The sequence below is a fragment of the Haemaphysalis longicornis genome, unplaced genomic scaffold (genome assembly GCF_048455015.1).
Source record: "Haemaphysalis longicornis isolate Haplotype H1 unplaced genomic scaffold, Haemaphysalis longicornis Haplotype H1 scaffold_14, whole genome shotgun sequence".
Taxonomy (NCBI): Eukaryota; Metazoa; Arthropoda; class Arachnida; order Ixodida; family Ixodidae; genus Haemaphysalis; species Haemaphysalis longicornis.
Genome location: NW_027526245.1, coordinates 47,089,836 through 47,111,995, shown reverse-complemented (window position 1 = coordinate 47,111,995; position 22,160 = coordinate 47,089,836). Strand labels below are relative to the sequence as shown.

At 48.4% G+C, this 22,160-nt stretch overlaps 1 long non-coding RNA gene across 1 annotated transcript in view; it reads left to right on the top strand.

Annotated features, from left to right (window-relative positions):
* LOC144165075 (uncharacterized) overlaps positions 1 to 22,160 on the top strand; it is a 39,154-nt gene that overhangs the window by 5,740 nt on the left and 11,254 nt on the right. Inside the window, exon 2 of the long non-coding RNA XR_013321336.1 lies at positions 3,393 to 3,447. This is a non-coding gene — a long non-coding RNA (uncharacterized LOC144165075). The remainder of the gene's footprint in view (positions 1 to 3,392; positions 3,448 to 22,160) is intronic.

The following is a 22,160-nucleotide window of genomic DNA, read 5'->3' as shown; positions in this document are numbered from 1 at the left end:
TCATACCTCTAGTACTATACAATACTTTTAGGCAGTTATTATTATCCTCTAGCGGCACCACAATGACACGTCAGCGTCTTTGAGCCTACGTAGGTGACATTGCATCTTTAGCGCTCATTGTATACCGTGTGTAACATGAGGGCACAATTAGGCAAACTGGAGTGGCTCTATGCATTTCTCTACTATGTGACAGAGACGTCCATGCTATTATTAGAACTAGGGGTGCAATATTTGGCCCCTAGCAGTTCTACGTATTAACATACCTATATGTACCTCTCACGGCAATCATGCTCACGTCTTATATTGTAGATAATGAGGTTGAAAAATAAGAGGGACGGCACCTGCTTCTCAGAACAGTGGACTACGTTCTGTCTATGCGGCATTCCTAAACTAATTTTTTACATTCCATGTCTAAATTTTTCAAGGAAACGCATGAACTCTTCACACATGATAGCAAAGTTTTAATGTCGTTTCCACTCCTCTACTTCACTCCTCAACGGGTAGCCATACTGTTTAAAACAGCGTGCCCTAAATGTCACTGAAGAAGAAAACGATTAGTAAAAGTACAAAGAACCCCAAGGTCCGGTTTTCTCTAGATAACCACGACTCACGAGAAATATGCTGGAAGCGAAGGATGTGAATATCATCACATTTCTTGGAACAGTGATCTACTCTTTAGTATAAAATTACCAGCTCGCCAAAGTCACCCGTGAGTTTACAGAATGCATCAGGTTGGCTGATACCAAATTGGTAACTGCAACCGTAGGACCATGACCATAAAGATTTTGCACGAATAGGCTGTACGGCGTTCTTGCTGTAACCAGCTCTTGAAATTATTCCAGAAGTGCAAGTGCCCTGGGCATATTCTTTTAAATGCAGAGCATTTCTTTAACTCACAATGTCACCCGTCCGTTGGCGATCGGCATCCGCAGCCAGCCAGCACGTGCGCCCCTCCCCCGCTCCTCCTCGCTCTCAACAGGTGCGGGCGTGCATGCGCGTGCTCCGGCGCTGAAAGAGGCGTTGCAGCAGCAGGTGCTACCTCCTCTCCCTCTACTGCGCGCTAAGGCAGCGGCGAAGCGTCAGTGTCGAGCGGCCGATCCCGAGCGTCGAGAACGAGAGGCCGCCGCCAGTCGTCAGCGTCGAGCTGCGGATCCATCGAATCGAGAGCGAGACACGGCTTCGAAACGTCAGCGGCGAGCGGCGGACCCCGCGTTACGAGAACGAGATGCCGCGGTCGGCCTTGTTGACGTAGTTCATGACGTACGCCGCGCACGCGTAGTGGTCGAGGATAATCTGCAGGTCCATGTTGGAGTCGAGAACCCTTCCGATCCACGGGTTGAACGCGTTCACGCGCTTCTCAGCAGGGGTCCTCGCGTGAAGCACGCACGGACGCGACGCGCCAGCCCGCAGAATCTCCGCGTACTCCTCCCCGGACCTCACGTCGAAGGCGCGAAGGAACTCGTGCAAGCTCGCAAACTCCCCGTGCTGCAGCGCCTCGTGCATTTCGTCGTACTTGGCCTTCAAGCGCCGTCGACGCACCCGTACGACAATAACAACTACAACTACCACCGCCAACTACCACAACCTACGCCACGTGACCACACCCAATTCTCTGCATTTACTCGTGTTCCTCGCGCGGGGGCATGCGACGGAGGTTTTTTTGTTTCAGCCAAGGTAGCATTCAAACGACGTCCGAATCCCGGCGGTGTCTCTTCCAGTTTGCACCGGCAAGACTTCCTTTCAAGATGAGAGAAGCATGCCAACGTCTAAACAACGCCGAAATTGGCGCTTTTTCCTACGAGAAGGGTTGGTCAGGACTGCCGGAGAAAGTGAAAACAAATTCACCATCCACACAGTGCTCCGTGGTGCCTCTATCCATAGACCTTGTTTGAGCACGATAGGCAATCACAGGTGGAACGACGCACTTCAACGGTGGCAGTAACGTTAAGCGACACGATTCTACAAGACCATCGCTTAAGCCCTGCAGCAGCCCCAGTGTGGGTAAAAATCTCCCCTAAAGCCAGAGCAGGCGCCTTGTTGGCTCTCTTCTTTTTGCCGCACCTTTTTACATGTGCGGCCAAGCATATGTAACACCTAACAGCTACTACACGGGTGCTGCGATAGCAAAAAACCAAGGACCCGGAAGATGGAAGTCGCACTATGAAAGCTTTATAAAAATTCCCAGACACGCTTTCGTCAAACGAATTCATGACGTCTTCGTTCATTCATGTGCCCTCATGGGATAATAAAGCAACTGTCACAGAACCACCCAACGGGAGATGAGGCATTGTTATCTTGAAAAAGTTTAAATAATATACTGCTTTCCGAAGACCTCATTTTACGGAAGACTTAAACCAGTTTAAAGCACAAGGAACCTATAATAAGGGGTGTTTTTATAGGCGTTGAAGGGACATTGCGTATTGTCATGGATACTGTGACTACTTTAGACAGCAGCGATTTGGACTGTTTTCGCAGCGGGCTTCAATCAATGAATTATATTTTATTTTTGTAGGAAAAAAAACTGAGGGTGAAAAGAAAAAAGCAGTGTTTGCCACCACTTGACTTGCCTCGTCATCCCATGAGTGTCCGTAGAATGTCTTTACAAGGCCAGTAAGCGCTTCGCGTTTACCGCCACTAAACAAAAACCACGCCTGAATTACGTTGTCAAATGCGAGACCACCTTGATAGGTGGCGAGATCAGTGGACCTAACCGTCTAGTTCTCCGAAGAGCGCAGTATTGTTCGACTGTATCACCCCGGGGCCAGTTGGTGAGTCTGTAGGACGCGAGACATCAGACAACAGCGGGCACTTGTGTGCCTCGCGGAAGCACATTGTTATTAACACGAAGGACCGGGCATGCCGGAAAAGTTGCATCACAAATTACGCGAAAAGAGAGAATGCGCTCGACACAAAGGGTAAAGCGCGAGCAGGGCGTCGCGTGTTTAAATCTAATGCACACCATCCACGTGGAGCTTTTATTCTGGCAAAGTTGCTCCGTGAAGCGCGGCCTGCCTGTGAATATTTTGAGGACAACAACTAAGAAAGGAAATCTAAGATAGGCGAGCAAAGAAAATGTGAAAATTTCATGCAATTTTATGGGGGTGCACGAAAATTATTACCATAAAGTTTATGCATTCATGCAATATCATTTATGCATTGCGTGTGGGCACAGTACACGAAAACATGTTTCTGTTTTATGGATATAAATTGGGCGGTTTGCTACGCAGTAGGTGCGAAGTGGAGTTTGTCTTACCAGCCAATATTTCTGTTTAAAATTGTTGCAAATTCTGTGACATATGGGTACCCGTTAAAACCTCACGTACTCAACATATACATTTTCTTAAAACATGTAAAAGTACCCTGTGTAAATTGAAATGCTTTTATTTCTGCAGGGGCATGAGAGAATTTTCCGGGACTGATACTGCCACTCTCAGATGCGGTGATTTAGTAAGTATTGTGCACTGTGCCTTATCTCTAGAAAATTTCGTTTGGCTTTTTTCAATTGTGCCATCTTTTAATGCGGACGATACAGATCAAAAACAATATTGTGAATTTGAATACTTTGCAATCGGTGTTTTTCGGCACACTACCATATAAAAACGCATTAACTAATTTAAAATAAAATTTCTTGGAAATAGAAAACTTTACAGCCACCCCAGATAACAAAACATTCGTAATTTAGTGAAATTACGTCCACATAAACTAGCGCTTTTTTCTGAGCTTCCGCTACATGCTTCTAAATGCATACGCGTACTTTGAACAGACTAGCCCATTTTAATGCTTTGCCAGCAATGGGCAGTTAGGCCGAAGGCATGCAACCTCAGGGCTGCTAGCTAGTTTACCGAAACAGCGTCAATAAAATTCTATTGCGTTAAGAGTTTTCAAGTGTAATTTGTCTAGGATAAGCATATACCCAAGAAAGAAAATGAAAACTACACCATTTTCCCGTGGGGAACCATGAGGAGGATGGGAAGGGAGGATGCGAGGATGCGACCGACAGTCGCGTTACCTGATCGAACACCTCCTTGTTCTCGTCTTTCTTTATTGCGTGCTCACGCTCCTACCCCGCCTCCCGCCCTCTTCGCCCTCTTTTCTGGTTGAGCTGCAAGGCGCGTGGCGCTTCCCGCCACAGCTTTCCCACGGGAAACTCCACATTCTCCTCTAAAGTTTTCAGTTCGTCGTTTCCGTTGACATTCAGCTTCGCGTGCCTTCATTGTATCAGTAGCTTCTTGACGTAGTTTGAATGAGTGAAGGACATAAGGCGCGTTCGTAGCACATGCTCCCGTCTCAATTTGTAGAGCAGTGGGAAGAGCGCCACGTACCTCCCATTGCAGCAGAGAGTCGTGGCATCGAAACCGGGCGCCGAATAACTACTTCCTTTTATAGTGGACTGCGCTGACGTAAGGCCAAACGCTGACGTGGCTAAAGAGACGCGCATGCGCAGTAGAGTGCGGACGGCGGACAACAAAGACAACACAGCCCAGACAACAAAGGACACAGCCCAGAGCATGACATGCTTCGCATCTAAAATGTTTGATGTGTGTTTGCTAGCTGCATGGTAAATTCGGCAATCTACGAAGGAAATAAAAAGAACTAATAAACACAAAATACCTAAGGCATGTGATTTTGTGAACGTGGATTTCAAAGGGAGTATTCTGCAGACGAAATTTAGGCGACGCAGAACCTAAGTAAAGGCATCATCAGAGTTTATTTTTCCTGAACTATCTTGGGCACATTACTTTTGAAGACACTGAACAGTAGCTTTTTTTCAACCGAGCATTAGCGGTAAATTCGATTTTGCAGCAAAGTGTTCTTACACACTAAAAAAATGCACGAAATCTTAGTCCGCCTGAATTCTGCACTTGGAATATATCATCCTACAAGCTATGTAGTCCGAATAAAAGCGATGTTGCTCGTTTTCTTCTGGCTTTTGCTGGGCTTGAAGCCAAGCCAAGAGCTAATTTCATGAGGAAAGTGACTGTTCTGACGTCTGTTAATACCTACCATTCGGCGTACAGAACGAAGACCTTTAGAACATTGGGAGAAAAAACACTGGTATGTTTGTTTTAAAATGCCTCGGGATACTAAACCACATAAAAATTATATAAGAGTTCGCATTGGTCTCAGTAAAACTATTTATTGATCGCGGTCTGAGCCTATATTATTTCCGGACCTGCATGTGACTTGAGCGTGTTATGACTACCGGAACTCGATTGGAAATATTGCGTCATGAGTGTTAGCCATAGCCCTCAGAGCGCATTTACCATAGATCTAACAGACGACTAGCCATCCAAAATGCTTTAGGTTGGTCTTCTCTTGGGTGAGGGCATATTGCCCAAATTTGACTCGATGCTTTGCTTTAAAAGCCATGGCGTTTCTTGCACTGAGCAAAAATGAGCTGGCCTTCCAGCTCAAAAACTAACCTGTTATGATCCAAGCTGTTTGCAGCAGGTATAGGGAAATGTTGTAACGAATACGTTCCTTTAGTGGGCTGCCCGTCTCACATTAACGATTCAGCGCGCCGCTAACTGGGTGCGCGTGCAGCAACTTTGGCCTATGGCGGTGAAGCTTTCCTTGGCTTGGCGGCAAGGCGCGCCTACCTCCAGCATTTCATGACTAGACGGAGCGCGTCCGCCGCGTGGGCTCTCGCTGCTGGTTATTCACGCCCGCGGAAATTGCAAAACAAACTGTTCTACCAGAGTTCTGTTTAGACTGCAATCTGGAAGCGGGCCACGCCTGTTAAGATCACTGCTTTCCCCCTCTCTGAGGCTCAGAGTACGCCGGTAATCAAGAGATGGAGAGAGAGTGGTCTTGTGTGTCTGTATGTTTTTCAGATCATGGGCGGAATACTGGAAAGAATTGGCGACCTTTTCTGTTTTGTATAAAATCGGCGTTTTCAGTGAATGATGTCAGATTAAACCGGGCTTCTGTTACGAGCGCTTCTCTATACTCAATCATTCTGAGATCTCGGCCGCAAGGGTGCTGTTCCGTTATCGTCGCCGTTTATCTCCGCCACGCACTAACACCCGTTAACTTTAAGCCTGGGTCTTTCTCGTCCACACTGAGGCACCTCTTCTGCTCGCCGCTCGTTCACCACTCTACCACTACATGACGGAGCAGATGGAGCTCGGAACGGGGACTCCTTCTTCAATGTAACTGGAGCCACCTGTGTGGGATCCGACATAAGAGATGTCAGGGCGGCTGACTATGCATAGTTTAGGGCGGTCAGTTTTGAGTGCGGAAATTTTATTTATATATTGATATATTTACAGATACTCCTTTGTCAGTTTCTGAGACAAAGCAGGAGTGATTACAGGTGCGCAGCACAGAAAGCAGAAAAAAAAAACACATTATTACTTAACTCTTTCTCAAAGAGCTCAAACCCGAGTTTCCGCACACATCAATCATATTTATGCCATAACGCAACAGTCCGTCGAAAAAACAAAAACTTACAAAATCAAGATTTGACCTGAATAACACTATTCTGAATCAATGAGACCGTCGGGTACAGCGTTGAACCAAGAAAAAAAAAGGCGCCACAACACTTTTACTTGTGTTAACAGTGAGTTTTGTTCACTGAGTTTTGCCGGGCTTCAGAGGCTACTGATATGGCGTGTATTTTGTCCCGTGGATTATTCGCGCAAAAGGATGTTGGTGCAGTGGAAAGTAGTACCAAAGACAGCCGTGAATTTGAAAGTGTTAAGAGAGCCTCTGTTGTTTGATATTGAACAAGAGTACCGCTTTGGTGTTTCGGATGTGTTCAAACGCTATATTCGCTGGTGGTGCTGGCGATGATGAGCTTCAGATTGCATTCAGGTTAATAATGAACGGGCGACCGTTGAAAGATCAGGGTGCAGAGGTTCAGCGCCAGCAACAACACAGAGAAGGGAAGCTGGAGAGGCAATAAGAGGAACGTGGATGCAAGCATAGAAGAGCGAGACAAGAGACGAGACAGCAAAACGAGAGAGCTGAAGCTAGAAGAAAAAAAACGCGAACAGTAATTCGAGCGAAAGAAACGAGAACTTTAAGTGGGAACAAAGAAGAAATAGTATGAAATCAAAAAGAGAAGCTCCTACTTCAACACTATAAAAAAGAGCCATCATGAAATCGATATGAAGCTACTCGAGGTGGCCGTTGGTCTGCCTAGGCATCAGAGTGATTGCAGCGTGCAGTGAGGGCGCACTGAGCGACCTTCGTTTCGAGTGAGTGACCCAATGACCTACAAGGTAAGAGAACATTCGGTGTTTTTGGTCAATTTTGAGCGTACGCACGAGAAGCGTTGGTTTGCGCTTTTCGCTTGCGCTTTTGCCTGGTCGGGCATCCGCCGTGATGACCCGCTTGCCAAAACAGGTGGCGCAGGACTTCAAACAGGCAAATTCCAGACTGTTGCGCAAGTACAATCTTTCTGCGGAGGCGTTTCGCAGAAGCTCCGTGAGTGCAAGTGAGGTAAGGGCGAGTCATACTAGTAGTTGGTGTATAGGCTGAGGGACAATATGGATGAGTCGCTTTAATAGGCGTAAAGCGTCGGCCGTGCCTGTGAAAGTGATTGAGTGCTTCGCTCTAGAACAGTTTTCCCTCTCACTACCAGAAAACCTGAAGCAGTGGGTGCAAGACCGGTCGGATGTAAACACTCTGGATGGGCAGCGAAGCTAACCGACAGGTTTGTCGCACGACGCGGTGCGCAAGGGGAGCAGGCGCAAGGCGGGCTGAAGCCTGGCAAGTCAGGACCTAACGACGAGGCATCATCGGCAAACAGTAGGGCTAACAAGCTGATGCACTTGTGGCAAAAAACACGCCGGAAAACCAGAAGAGCGGATACGCAAAGGCGGACTTTCAGAAAAAAGGATTTTGAAACACGCAAAGAGTCAGCATGTTCAATGAGTTCTGAGACAGGGCATTTCGCCGTGAATTGCAAAATCTGCAAGCATGCCTTTCATGTGGTACACCATAGCAAAAACGGCAGGCCGCTTCTAGTGCCTACGTAGGCGAACTCTTAGACAACAGACAATACTGCGGGACCCCGCAGGGACGGTAAATCTGGTTGACCCTTTCTACGTTAGCTTGATCCGCTGACAGGACAGAGGGTTAGGGTGAAAGAGGTCGCAACAGCAATATGCAGCGTGCACCTGCCGATTGCTTGAGTTGGCATCGGAGGACCGTCTGGTGAACTGGTCAACCGGGTGGGTGTTCCGACATGACTTCTGTCACAATACCGGCACCTTTCTTCGTACTGGTTAAATGATGATGATGATGGTTGGATGTTAATGGCGCAAGGCCAACTAGGGCAAAGAGCGCCAAAACAGTGGTTAAATATGAGAGGTGAGAACTTAGACACTGAAATCAATAAGCAAGAACAAAAGTAAAATCAATAAAAGACAGTGAGGATGGCTGGTGTAAAGGGCCAGATTTCATGATGCGTGATAGGAAATGAGGTTTAAAAACTTCACGTCGGACAAATACTCAAACACACGTTTCACGGAAACAATGGCATCATCACCTAGGAAAAACGATGGATGTAGGGGAATATGTTGTCTGTAGAGTTCTCTGAAGTGTTTGCGTCGTGTTGTGTGAAGTGCCTTGCATGTTATTAGTATGTGCACTACGGATAGGGCCTCTCCGCACCTGCTGCACTGGGGTCTAGGAGATCCCGTCAGCAGATACGAGTGAGTTGCATGCGTGTGCCCTATCCGTAGCCTACCCAAGGCGACTTCCGAGTGTCTGTTGTGTGAGTCAGATATGTACCGTCCCAAGTGTGGCTTTATTACATGTAGTTTGTTGTCTGTCTGTTCGTCCCAGTGTGTTTGCCATGTTCTTCGCAGGTGTTGTCTTATGTGTGGCTTGAGGTCTGTGTAGGGTACTGTTGCTATGTCCGGTGTATTTGTATGTGCAGCAGCAGCGGCCATCTGATCAGCGGTCTCATTTCCCGCAATCCCAGAGTGGCCAGGAACCCAACACATGATCACCTCGAGATTTAATGCATACGCGGACATAATGGTTTTATAGACTACATTAAGAACATGGTTTTTAGAAGACTTGTTGGATGACAATGCATGTACAACACTCAGTGAATCTGTGAAAATGATAGACTTGGGTATTTCATGTTGCACTATGTGATTTAAAACAAGCAAAACGCCATGAGCTTCTGCCGTAAAAATGCTGGTCTTCGAGTTCAAGGTCTTAGAGACTCTAAAATCTGGTCCGTGCGCCGCACAGGACACAGTAAGGGCAGTTTTTGATGCGTCACTGTAAAACTCTGCACATTCATACTTGAACTGCAGGGACAAGAAGTGCTGCAAAATAGCAGTTTGTGGTACCCTGGTTTTATCAATTTTCACGAAGGACAAGTCACAACACACAGGTTGAAGCTCCCAGGGTGGTAAGACGTCAGTAAAAGAAGATGTGTGAATGTCTAAAAAGGAGATGTCGAAATTTGAAGCTTCCTGTCTCACTCTAAGTGAGAACGGCAAAGGAACAGACGGGCGATTTACAAACAGTGGCGATGTGGATGTATCATTAAAAACACGTTTAAAAGGATGGTCCTTCAAAGACGAAATTTTAAAAGCGTAGAGAAAGTCCACATACGTCCGTTGGTACTCAAGGCACCACTTATTACATTCAACATATAGACTCTGGGCCGGGCTAGTGCGGAACGCACCCGACGCAAGGCGCAGACCCAAGTGCAGTACTGGATCAAGACTTTTTAGCGTTGTTTTCGATGCCGACCCATACACGACACTGCCGTAGTCTAATCGAGACCCGACTAACGCGGTGAAGACCCGGAGAAGCTGTTCTTTGTCTGCACCATAGGATTGGTGGGAGAGGACCTTGAGAATGTTTAGTGTTTTGAGGCATTTATGTTTAAGTGTTTTGACGTGAGGTATGAACGTGAGCTTGTTATCAAATATGACACCTAAAAATTTGTGCTCCCGTTTAACAGGAATAGGTGCACGGTTAAGCGTAATCTCAGGGTCGGCGTTAATCCCGCGCTTGCGGGAAAATACAACACAAGTACTCTTGGCCGGGTTCAGTTTAAACCCGTTAAGGTCCGCCCAGCCAGCTAGTTTCTTAACACCGAGTTGTACTTGACGTTCGCATATTGACAGGTTACAGGATTTAAAAGATATTTGCACATCGTCTACATAGATGGAACAGGAAATGGTCGGCGGCAATGACTTTCGGAGGGAGTTCATCTTAACTATAAACAAGGTGCAGCTTAGAACTCCACCTTGCGGCACACCATTTTCCTGCAAATATACAGTGGAGAGTGCACCACCAACCCTCACTCGAAAGGTTCGTTCGGCCAAATAACTACAAAGAGTGTTCATCATGTTGCCAGAGACACCAAATGACTTAAGGTCCCTGAGGATGCCGTAGCGCCAGGCTGTATCATAAGCTTTTTCAATATCGAAAAATACAGTAAGGCAGAACTGGTTATGGACAAATGCATCTTTTATGTAGGATTCCAGTGCAAGAAGTTGATCATTGGTAGATCGCCCCACCCTGAAGCCTGCCTGGCAGCCCTCGAGAAGACCATTGTACTCCAGAAAGTACACTAGCCTACGGTTTATCATCTTCTCGAGGAGCTTACACAGGCAGCTTGTGAGGGCGATGGGACGATAACTTGCGGGAGAGGAAGGGTCCTTCCCCTCCTTCAGAAAGGCCACAACTATAGCCTCCTTCCAAGACCTTGGAAGCTGCCCCGAAAGCCATATTCTGTTGTAGAGGTGTAGGAGTGTCTCAAGAGTGTCTGTGTGTAGGTGTTGTATCATGGTGTATGTAATGCTGTCTGCCCCTGGAGCTGAGGGCTTACAGGTGGAAAGAGCAACCTTCAGCTCATGAAGTGTGAATTCAGAGTTGTAAGCAGAATTCGACTTGTTCTTGTCTCGTAAGGGCTTCTTTTCTGCATTAGTTTTGTGTTGCATGAAAGTATTAGTGTAGTGTGCTGAGCTGGACACGTGTTGGAAGTGTTGTGCGAGTGTGTTAGCCTGGTCTTCCAGTGTGTCCCCTGTTGTACTAACCAGGGGCAGGCTGTGTGTCTGTTGTCCTTTTAGTTTTCGTATTCGTGTCCAGACTTTGTGAGTGTCGGTGTATGAGTTTATGGAAGTGAGGAAGGCGCGCCAACTCTCCCTTTTTGCCTCACGACGCACTCGCTTCCCCAAAGCCTTTGCCCGTTTAAACGAAATGAGGTTATCTGACGTGGGGTACCGGCGAAGGACACCCCACGCCTTGTTCTGGGCCTCTCGCGCCCGCCTGCAGTCCTCGTTCCACCAGGGCCTCCTTGGGTTGCGGGACGCACTGGAGGCCTGGGGCATGGACTTTTCGGCGGCGTCGACTATGTGCGCCGTGACGAGTTGGGCTGCTTCCTCCACGTGTAGGTGTTTTATGGTTGTGTGGTGTAGTTTAGATGTTTCTGTGAATGTACTCCAGTTTGCTTTTGATTCATTAAACCTTTTATGGGCAGATGGACTGCATGGGCCTTTACCTCTGTATGTTAGGGATGTGGGGAAGTGGTCACTACCATATGGGTCCGTGCCCACGCCCCACTCAAGACATGGAAAGAGAATTGCAGAACCAATAGCCAAGTCGAGATATGAGTACGTATTATGTCCTAAGTTATGGTAGGTAGGCTGTTTTTTGTTGAAAAGGCATGCTCCTGAAGATGTAAGAAATTTCTCTATCAGGCGACCTCGGGCATCCGTTCTGGAGGAGCCCCAAAGAGAGTTGTGCGCATTAAGGTCGCCTGTTAGTATGTATGGTTCGGGCAGCTGGTCGACCAGCGCCTCGAAATCAGAGCTCGAAAGTGCATGATCAGGAGGAATGTAAATGGAGCACACCGTTACCAACCTATTAAATATTATTGTTCGAATTGCTACAGCCTCGAGGACAGTGTTCAGAGTGACAGGGTGGCAGGCTAAGGATTTCCGGGCGACAATTGCCACACCTCCTGAAGAGTGTGTGCAGCCAACCCTGTCCTTTCTGAATACCATGTATCTATTTAAGAAATTTGTCTGTTTGGAATTGAGGTGAGTCTCTTGGAGACACATGAGACTTGGCTGATTGGCATGCAGGATATCATACACATCATCAAGATTTTTAAGGAGGCCTCTGCAGTTCCATTGAATGATGTTTTCTGTTCCCATTATTTAGGTTTAAGAATGAATGGAGTGTGTGTATGTGTTCATGTGTCGTCTTTCGGGGCTGTTACTCTGGGGTTAGGCTTTTTAGGCCTGTCTGTAGGCTTGGAAGTCGGTGGCCGCTCCTTGCGCTGCGTTGCAGGCAGGAACGGCCCGACATCCATCTCGTCGTCGGATGTCCGAGGGGTGCCCGACGGACCGGGCCCCCCGGACTTGGCCCCCCCTCGGGAGCCCTTCGTTTGAGCCGCCACCGCCGAGGGCGTCCGGGGCACCAGAGGTGGCACGGGCGGTGCGGTGACGGTGGGAGCCGGTGCGGGGCCCGTGGTGTCCATCACCTCGGTACCCTCCAACGGACTGGAGGACGGGGAGACAGAGGCGGGAGCGGCACCGGTCCCGACAGAAGTGGTTTGCACCACAACCGCTGCTGCCTCAGCAAGCGGCGTGGTGCCGGGTTGGGCTGCGTGAGGCAACCCAGCGGGGGGCGGGGGCGGGACCAGGTCAGACTCGCTGAACTGGGTCCCTGTGGAAACCAGACGCCGCTCCACCCCCCGGCGAGCCGCGTCTGCGTACCTCCCCAGAGGAAAAGAGGCGAACCTCTTTCGTGCCTCTGGGAAGGTGATGTTCTCCGTGACCTTGATGTTAATTATCTTTTTTTCCATTTGGAATTTTTCACACTTGCGGGAGTACGCTGCATGCGGACCGCCGCAGTTCACACAAGTGAGGGTTTCGGATGGACAGTTGTCAGTCGGATGATCGTGCGCCGCGCATTTCGCACACGTCGTTCGGCCACGGCAAGAGGTTGTACCGTGCCCGAACCGCTGGCACTTAAAACAGCGCCGCGGATTCGGGATGTACGGACGGATGGAGCAACGGATGAAACCTGCATTGATGTGTTGTGGAAGAACTGCGCGGTCGAATGTCAAGATAATGTGCTTGGTGGGAATCTCCTTGTCGTCTCTGCGGATAGTGATGCGTCTCACGGCAGTGACGCCCTGATCCTTCAAGCCGGCAAGGAGATCCGCATCCGTTTCGTTCAGGAGATCTGTTTCGGATATCACACCCTGGGAGCTGTTGAGGCTCCGATGGGGTGTGACCCTGATGTCTAGATCAGCCAGTCTAGTCTGAGCTAGAAGCTTCGTGGACTGCTGCTTGTCATTTGTTTCGATGAGGAGTTCACCAGACCTTTGTTTTTTGCACTTATATGATTTTCCTACTATGGCTTCAAGATACTTGGCGATCAAGAAGACTGACTGAGATGCTAGAGGGTGGGTTGGATTGAGCGATTCCATCACAAGAAATCGAGAGAAATTATCCGGTTCAGGAAATGTCAAAGATGGCAATAAAGGAAAAGATACTTTGGTGCGGCCCCTTTTCAGGGACCGATCACGTTTGGGGGGGGGTTTAGAGAATGCCATACATCATAGTATAGAAGCAGGGGACGGGGGTTCTTTCTTCTCAAACCTTACCCTGATAGCCTGAGAGGTCCCGGAGCTCCCTGCCTGGTAAACAGACAGGGAGCCCATCCGCCGGAGCTTGACCTGGGCTCCGACGGCCACCGTTCATGGTTTCTAACCCTCCACCTATAAACACATCGCCACGGTTGGATCCAGCTTATGTTTGGGGGCTCGGGGTCCGCGGTATCGCCAGTACCGTCACCAAGATTGCTCAAGGTGCCCCGTGCGGGGTACTGGTTAAATCACCTGTTGCGTCGAAAGACATTCGGTTTCAGAGTGCTGCAGAGAGAACAAGCCTGTGAAATCGTTGAGGAAAAGGTTAAAGCGGAAAGTGTCACTATCTGGGAGTTAAACGGAGTGACTAAAAGCGATAACCAAATAACAGTAATGCTCCAGAGAGAAAACAGAACGAGCCGAATGAGCTCCATGATAATATGGCTGCGGTTGTTTCAGCCGGTCCAGCAGTAACCTCAGCGCCTTCTGATTTCCGTGAGGCCCTCGAGCGGCTACCGCTCCCAACGAAAACCGTTGTCGAAACCACGAGATAGGGGCATTTATAATGACGATATTGCTGCAGTGCACGTCGACTCACCCCCACTCGCACGTGATGCTCCCGACGACGGGCCACCTTAGGCTAAGCTAATAGGCTTCCGCTGTCGCGAGTGACGAAGCCGAAGTTGCAATCCCAGTGGCGAGGACCTTGGGCTGAGAACAATAATGCCTTTGAATGTTTGCTTGACGAAGGCTTTGGTAAAAAGAGTATGTACGACAGGAGGGAAAAATAGTTCTACCATACTTGTTGCCAGAGTTCCGTGCGAGCGTGCCGAGTGGCAGCCGCGAATGCTCGCATTGCGTCAATCCTGCGGGGAACTCGTGTCCTCCGAGTGCCATTGCGCGCGCATTGCTCGAGCGCTAGAAATATCAGCCCGCTGCTCCGGGCGATGCACACTTGTCGCAAAGAATGACCCGCGTTCTCTCACACGTGGCACCGAATGCGGCAGACCCTACCTCTAAGATACGGAGCAAGTCACACAGCCTCAGTCGCACCCGGTTAACCATGCCGTCTTGCCGCTCCCCTAGCTCGTCCCCACGTCTTCCTGCAGACCCTTCGAAGGACAGCCCAGCAGTTTACCACAGCTGTCCTCAAGCTGCCCAGCTTAGCCAGCCACTCTCCCACACGACTGAACACACTCGAAAATCACCCACATTGACTACCGAGACCCTTTTGCACCACAAGCCACCTAGCCTCACCACAGTGCTCCAGCCAAAGTACTCATGAATAAAGGTCACATCTCCTTCAAGGCTCCCTCTACTCCTTCACCCAAGGTGCACATATATAGGGCTTCTTTCTCTCAGCTTCAACTCCGGCAACCAAACGCAGTCCTTCTGAAGACTTACTGTTCGCCCCCAGTGAGCTTTTCACCAGAGGACCAGACGACCATTACGCCTCTCTCTGCCATCGTATTGAACAATACGCCCGGAAGTTTGATGCGGCAATATCCCACCTCGAACAGCAGCTTAATAACAAATTTTCCCTCATACAGGAGCAGCAAGTCCTTCTGCAGCAGGGACATCAAGAATAGGCCTGCCACGTTTGCAGTTTTAATAGCAAGCTCAATCGGTGCATTGAACAGCAGAGTAAGCACGTTCCAACTCTTTTCTCCACCTTTATCACTCCACTGTAGTCCACTTACTCCTCCCTCCAGCCCCATCACCTCTCATAAAATAAGCATGGTGGATCATATAGTCATATTTCAATAAAAGAGCCATGGTTCCAAGAACAAGCGCAATGAGTTCCTCTTTTTACTCCAATCACAATTTTACCTACCAGACATGCTCTTTCAAGAGACAGGGCTAAATCCTACGCTACGTGGACATGCAATGTTTCAACAAAGCCTTGCCACGCTGGTCGGCTTGATCTTCACGGCTACCGTTGAACATGACACCGCCAATAGCCTTGCTGTTTCTATTCCCCTTAAGCGCGGTTATGGTAATCAGGACGGCCACAGTCCCCCCCCCCCCCCTTCCACACACAATACTGTACTAAAGCTTGAATAAATGCTGCGACCTTATCGAACCAAAAGTCGTCTTTAGGCTATCCTGGGCGGTGACTTGAGTTTCCGACACCCTGCCTGTGATTATACCAGGAAATGCAAACAGGCCGCGGGGTACGCTGTGCTGCACAAGAAGCTAGGTGCACATGACATAACTACATACAAAAATACACACGAGTAGGCAATACGTAGAACGAAATAGCAACCCTGATCTGAATTTCACTACTCGGGCTATCCTTATATGATGTCAATAAACTTATGAATGCATTGCCACAGGTGTTCTGCCCGAACTCTGACGCAGGTTAATTATCGTTGGAAGACTACGCCCACAACACAAAAAAATGGGGGCAGAGAAGACGAGGACGCCAAAGTGTTACCTTGGCAAGTAGTTTTGGGTGCTTTGATCAAACCTCTAGCTCACGTGTGGTCTGCGCTCCCTCCTGTGTGAGCAAACACAACTTTTTTTGCTCTTCACTCCTGACATTTAGCCACAAGTTTTCTGCACGACCTTCCCTGCTCATTACCCTTGGTTGAACTTTACGGTCATTATCATTGACAGCGTACGCCCCACTACCCGAACAATAGGGTCAATTAGAGAACTAACCTTGCAATCTTACGCCTCACTGTCTCTGCATCTCCAAAAGGAATCAACTGAAAATATTTTCGTATCACCGATTGGCAATAATGTCGACAACAGCGCTGCAACCCCCTTTTCCTTGTCGTAACTACCGGGACACGGCAACTAACGCGTCGTCTTGATAAGCATAACAAGGTTCTTGCAATGAACTAGGTAGAGCCTCACATAGATACCCATCTGTCACACAGTTTGGGTGCGTGTGCTACACTCATAAAGCGGTGGACTCGCAGCAAAAAAGAAAACATTCGATTCGAGTATGATTAAATCTTTTAATAGAGCACATTCATGAATATTCCAACCACTTCCGCAGGAAAGAGTGGAGTGCCATCTGTGCTGGACTTCAGAACACCCTGGGAACAACCGAGACAAGGCTTACCCTCAAAGCTTTAATAAACCCCGACTCTACAATTTTATGTCTACGCAGAAGCGCAATCGCCTCACCAGTCAACCCAAAAATCAAACCATTCTACTGGCCACCACGAAGAAACTGTGTATCCCTTCTGCATTTGAACCTCGGTATCCTTAATATCATAACTTTCCAACCCCGAAATCGATGAGGGCTTCATCTTGACTGAACTTTGCGTGGCCCTCCGCATGTGCAGAGGCAGAAAATCTTTTGCACCCGACTCGGTAACCACCGTCCTACCTCAGAATATGTTAAATGCGGACCAGTACATGCTGGTCCGCATTTCACATTACATGCCATTACCTTCGTTTGGACAGAACAAATACCACTCGATGACTTATGGAAGAAGGGCCACAAGGTATTCATTTCGAATCCCGGAAAAGCTCCAGATCTCCCTAATACCAGTCCCATAGCACTGGCCTCTCACGTACGCAAAGTTAGGGAGTTGGCAAAATCCCGGATCCATTCAAGCCACCCTTCAAGACGCGCTCAGAGTTGGTATTTAAGCAGCTCACACAATCGGTATAGCTTCCCCAGCTAACAAGACTTCATTGCTCATTTTGCAGTCCCTTCATCGGCACCCCATTTTAGTTGTCTTTCATCATAAGGACAACATAACTCACACGCAACAAATTTTGAAAGTACTCGGCCTTCAAAAGCAATTTGATTGCGAGGGAGGTTGGGCCGTACAACTCATTCTCCATCAGGACGGATGTATACTTAACATGATGCGCCGTGTAACTACACGCTCCAGGAGTCTCAAAGAACACGACCTTCTTCATCTCCACAATGTTCTCATTATCTCCCGCATTGATTACCAAGCACCATACGCCGTACTCATGCGCACCTGATAAGGGAAGGTTGACACTCTTATCAGCAAAGCCATATACATGTCTCCATCTTCCTATCACCACTAGCACCACATGACTTGCGTAAGTTGGTGTTCTTCCCGCGGTTTCGGGAAGACATCCACACCAGCCACGAACGCCGACGCCTCTCTGAAACTGCAACAGGCCGTCATATGCTACACACATTAGGATACCCGTCCCATCCCAACACACCTCTATCCACTCCTCTAGACAACAAAAGACTCCGAAATTTTACCGTTACATCTATTACGTGCCGCATCAACAAGGAACGGTATCCCAAGATCTGTCTCATTCGTTCAACATATTACACCAAGAAAAAAAAAACGTGATAGCTACAGCCGCCACGTATTCCCAGATGCGGCATTCGAAATTAACCGCGTCGCCGTCGCCTTCATCACTTCGTGTGGTACTCAGTACCTCATCAGTCAATGCTTCACCGCCTCATAATGAGCCCAACTTCTTGCCATCACCTTTGCCCCTGCTGGCAACACACACCTCGTCCGCAGGACCAATATCTATACCAATTCGAAGTCAGCATGCTTCCACGTGGGTCATGGTCTCGGCTTTCCCTCCGCGCTCTCCCTGATCAACAACGCAATGGGCTTTTTAACGTTCACTTGACCCCTGGTCACGCAGACGTTGCAGAAAAGCAACGCCTTCGTCAGGACTTGTGTCCACGGCCGCCACAGAAGTCCTTGTCTTGCGATTTCGCTGACTACCTTAGCGGGCCTTCTCAGAGTACGTTGCTTGCTTCCTCCTCATCACACCGAGCTTACCCGTCACGAGCAAGTAATCAGTCCGCCAGCTCAACCACGTACACTTCACGCACCCACTCGGCTGCAAATATTCCAACAAACCCCAGCCACCCCTGTCTCACTGTGCCCCGGACTGCCTCATGGTCGTCCACCCAGGACCACATCCTGTTCGTGCGCCCTTACAACCCCACACAGCCACATAATTACACCAGGGAATGGCTGGCTGATCCGGCTAATCTCCAAGAGTAACGGGAACTGGCGGGTCACATCACCATCTCTAGCTGCCTGGACCGGGGCGCCTGACTCATCCCTTGTGGTAGATTTCTAAATCGCCGCGGCGATTCTTTATAATTCGCCGACAGTAATGTTGATTTCACAGGAACCGATAACAAAGTGGTACGTTGGAGCGGCTCTCGAAGACCGCGGGCGCATTCTATTGTGATTGAAACGCTGCGCTTTTATCCACGTGGACGCCTTAGCGTGCCCTTCTACCGGCGCTAATAAAACTTGAAGAATGGCTCTCACTTTTTATATCATCCACAGCATCCCATGACCGATAAACGTTCTCTCTTTATATATCTCACCGGGTGGCAGCAGTCTTTAGAGACGGCGCATACCAAAGCTGTGACTCCAAAAGGGCAAAGCTCCGGACAATGCCGAGAGCTCCAATCGGAGTCGTCAACACGAGAAGACGTCTGTACATACCTCACTTTCTAAATTGCTTTGTTTGTTCTGCAGGAAATTTGGCCCTTTACCGCTCCATTTTATGTCGTGCTCGATATTCCTATTACGTGACAGGTCAATTTGGTCTCAATTTGGTCTCAACAGTCTCAATTTGGTGCGCTTGGCGAACATACTGCTGGGCTATAACACTACCAAGTGTAGTTAGAGAGATGGCTATTTTTTCAAAACCAAAAGTCTGATAGTGCTTCAGTGTAGGTTTGTCTCCGCGGTTTCTTGCAACGCGGTTTTGGTTTTGGTGTTCTTTCGTCGTTTTCTTTACCCGGTGAATCCCTAGCTAAGTGTCTTCAAAAGAATCACATGAGACAGGCAAAATATAAATAGGGTGGTAGTTTGAGAAATTATTACGATTGTCCGTTTTAAATTATACTGCAACTTTAGCAGACTGCATATTGCGCGGAAATACTCCCGTTGAAAATCATACGTTAAAAAAGTGTGCTAGAAATTTCGCTGTTAAATCAATGAAGATATCGTTTCGGTAATACATCCTTTCTTTTGACTTGTCCCTAGTATTCTTGTCCCCCTTTAAACATTTCGGTTGCTGTTTGCGCAGGGCAATATTAGAGATTCAGATGAGCATTCCCATGTGCTGCCTCAGTACTAGCTTCCTATGGCAGCAATGACGTGTTTCCTTAGACGCCTGAACACCGCGGCTGGTAGCAGATGGCAGCAGGCACCGTAAATGCAAAAATGAGCCCAATAGCGCTTTTGCGTTGAGAAAAAGACGTCACGTCTCCGTGCAAAACGCATTTAAGAAAAAAAGGCAGCTTTCCGACTTCGTGGAATCACTCTTAAGCAGGTAGTGAGTTTGTGAAAGAAGCTCTGAATGTATTAGAATGCTAGATCTCTTGTAAAATGAAATGTCAAAGCTACAGGGCTGTAGTGGGTCGAGTAAAGAACATAAAAAATTCGCGTCAGCCTAAGGGCGGGGAGAAATATGCGGTTCACTGAAAAAACACAGCGTTTCTTCGGAGGTTTCCCGTTCAGGAAGTAAACGCGCGCATGCTCACGGCTCTTGTAGTTTCTTGTTTAAATCAGGAGCTACAAAGGAAGCACACGACTGAGTTTTTATTAGCCGTTACAAAAATCGCGGAAACTTGTGCATGCAGCGCAGCAAAAACTCAATCACCATCCGTATTCTAATTAAAATGTTTTATCTCTCTCCTGTAAATGAAAAAAACAATCCCAAAATTCTAACTTTAAATACCGATTAAGTCGAACTTTTAGTCTGAAGTTGCTATGAAGCGGAACAGCCGCTACTTTAGCTTTTGGGGGTTTCAGAAAATAAAAATTTACACGTGTTTTTACTCACCTCTTTCGAGTTGCCTTGCTCCTTGCAAAAGACAAGCTATCGCCGAGGCATTTTAAACTGACCTACTCTGCATACAGTTGATAAAATTGGCTGAAGTACCACTGTAATGTATGATCCTGGGCATGAGCCTGAGCAGAGGCAAGAGTGGTGAAAGATCTCAATCGCGAATGATGTCAGGTGGGGAACACATCACGATAAACATAACGAAGTACCGAAAAGGCCCCAGTTTAACTCTGCCTACGCTACAATACGGGCGTTATTGTGAATGATGTCATGCCACTTAATGTGACTTCGAATGGGAAATATTTTACGATGATTTATCTGTGGCCTTCCTGTTACGCTTATTACGAGCGTATCCGTTCCGGTGCATTGAGAAAGCAATGACGATTTGTCGCGCCGCCATACACCGCGGCATTAATATGCATGGCTAATAGGGTGCCTGGATGCCCCACCCCCATCCACAAAGAAGAGCGTATCGATGTTTGCTGTCGACAAAACGCATGCCGCCGGAGTTGTAACTACACTAGTGGGTGTGATTTCAGATTGGATATGCCTTTTGTTTCTGGGCCGGAGTATATGTTGGCGTTTCTTCCTTACAGTTTTTGCCTTCTCCAAGCACTGAATGTCGCACATTGCATTGCTGTGGTGCCACGCGCTGAAAATATGGCCTGAAAAATGCTGTTCTGAACCGACGACTAGCCTGGTTTAGAACAGTTCCTGTGGAATATTTCACTACGGGTACGGCTGGAAGGTTGCCGAGAAATACTGTTTTGGCTGAGTGTCGCTTCGGTCAAATTTCAGAGTTGTGTTTCGGCTTTTTTTAATTGCGAACGTTTGTTCTGCATCATAAAACGGTGGAGGCCAGTGTGTGTAAATGTACGTAAACGGGAAGCTTTCACTCAGAAAGTCCAAAAGGCTCTGGTGATACGGCCCAAAGAGCCAGCGTCTGTAGTCGGGCGGCCGGCCTGGGTTGAGTCCCATACTATGTAGTACTTGGTGTCGGGAATGTTGGAGGCCATGGCAAGTCCACAGAAGATGGTGAATGTCTGCGTTCGATGCCGACGTGGGGCAAAATGGACATGTCCGGCCAAACGGAGCCCGTCGATACGGGGGCCAGGTGAAGGTGACAGGCACCGACGCGAATCCTTCGTAGCGCAACCTCCTCACAGCGGGTTAGCCTACCAGGAAGGTTTGATCCACACGGTGGAATAAGGGCGTGTGTGGAGCGCCGAAGGTCTTCTTTGTCAGTGGCCAACTTTGACATTGCGTCGACTGCAAATAAGGGCAGTGGATGCGTCTTGGGAGGTATACGAGTCGCCGCATTCGCCTGTTGCTGTCCAGAGGTCGACGTTCACTGGGCCCAAGCAATCTTCACTCTGAAACTAAGGGTCGCAGCCTTCGCGTGGATGGTTTGGGATATTGGCACTTGATGGAGTACCTTCCGAAAGTCTCGGACTGTTTGCATTGAATTTGTAAAGATGTTGACAGGTTGTGATTGGTCTGGCCTCAGCAGCTCTGTAGCCGTCAAGGCGTGGAAAATCGCTTTGAGCTGAGCAAGTGTTGACGGGGGCCTCTGAGGGGAGTAGTAATGGCAGGTTTGACAAAATTGCAAGGCTGGGTTTAAGACGGCTGCGGTAATAAGGCTTCCTGAAATACTGGTGTCGACGTAAAGCGTATCTTGGACAGCACTGGATGAGCGTTGCGGCGCCACACGGCTTGACCAACCCATAGGCTTGCCATCAGTAATTATTATTCGGGTCGTTTCAATTTCGTTTCGGTTCTACTCCGAGTGATTGTC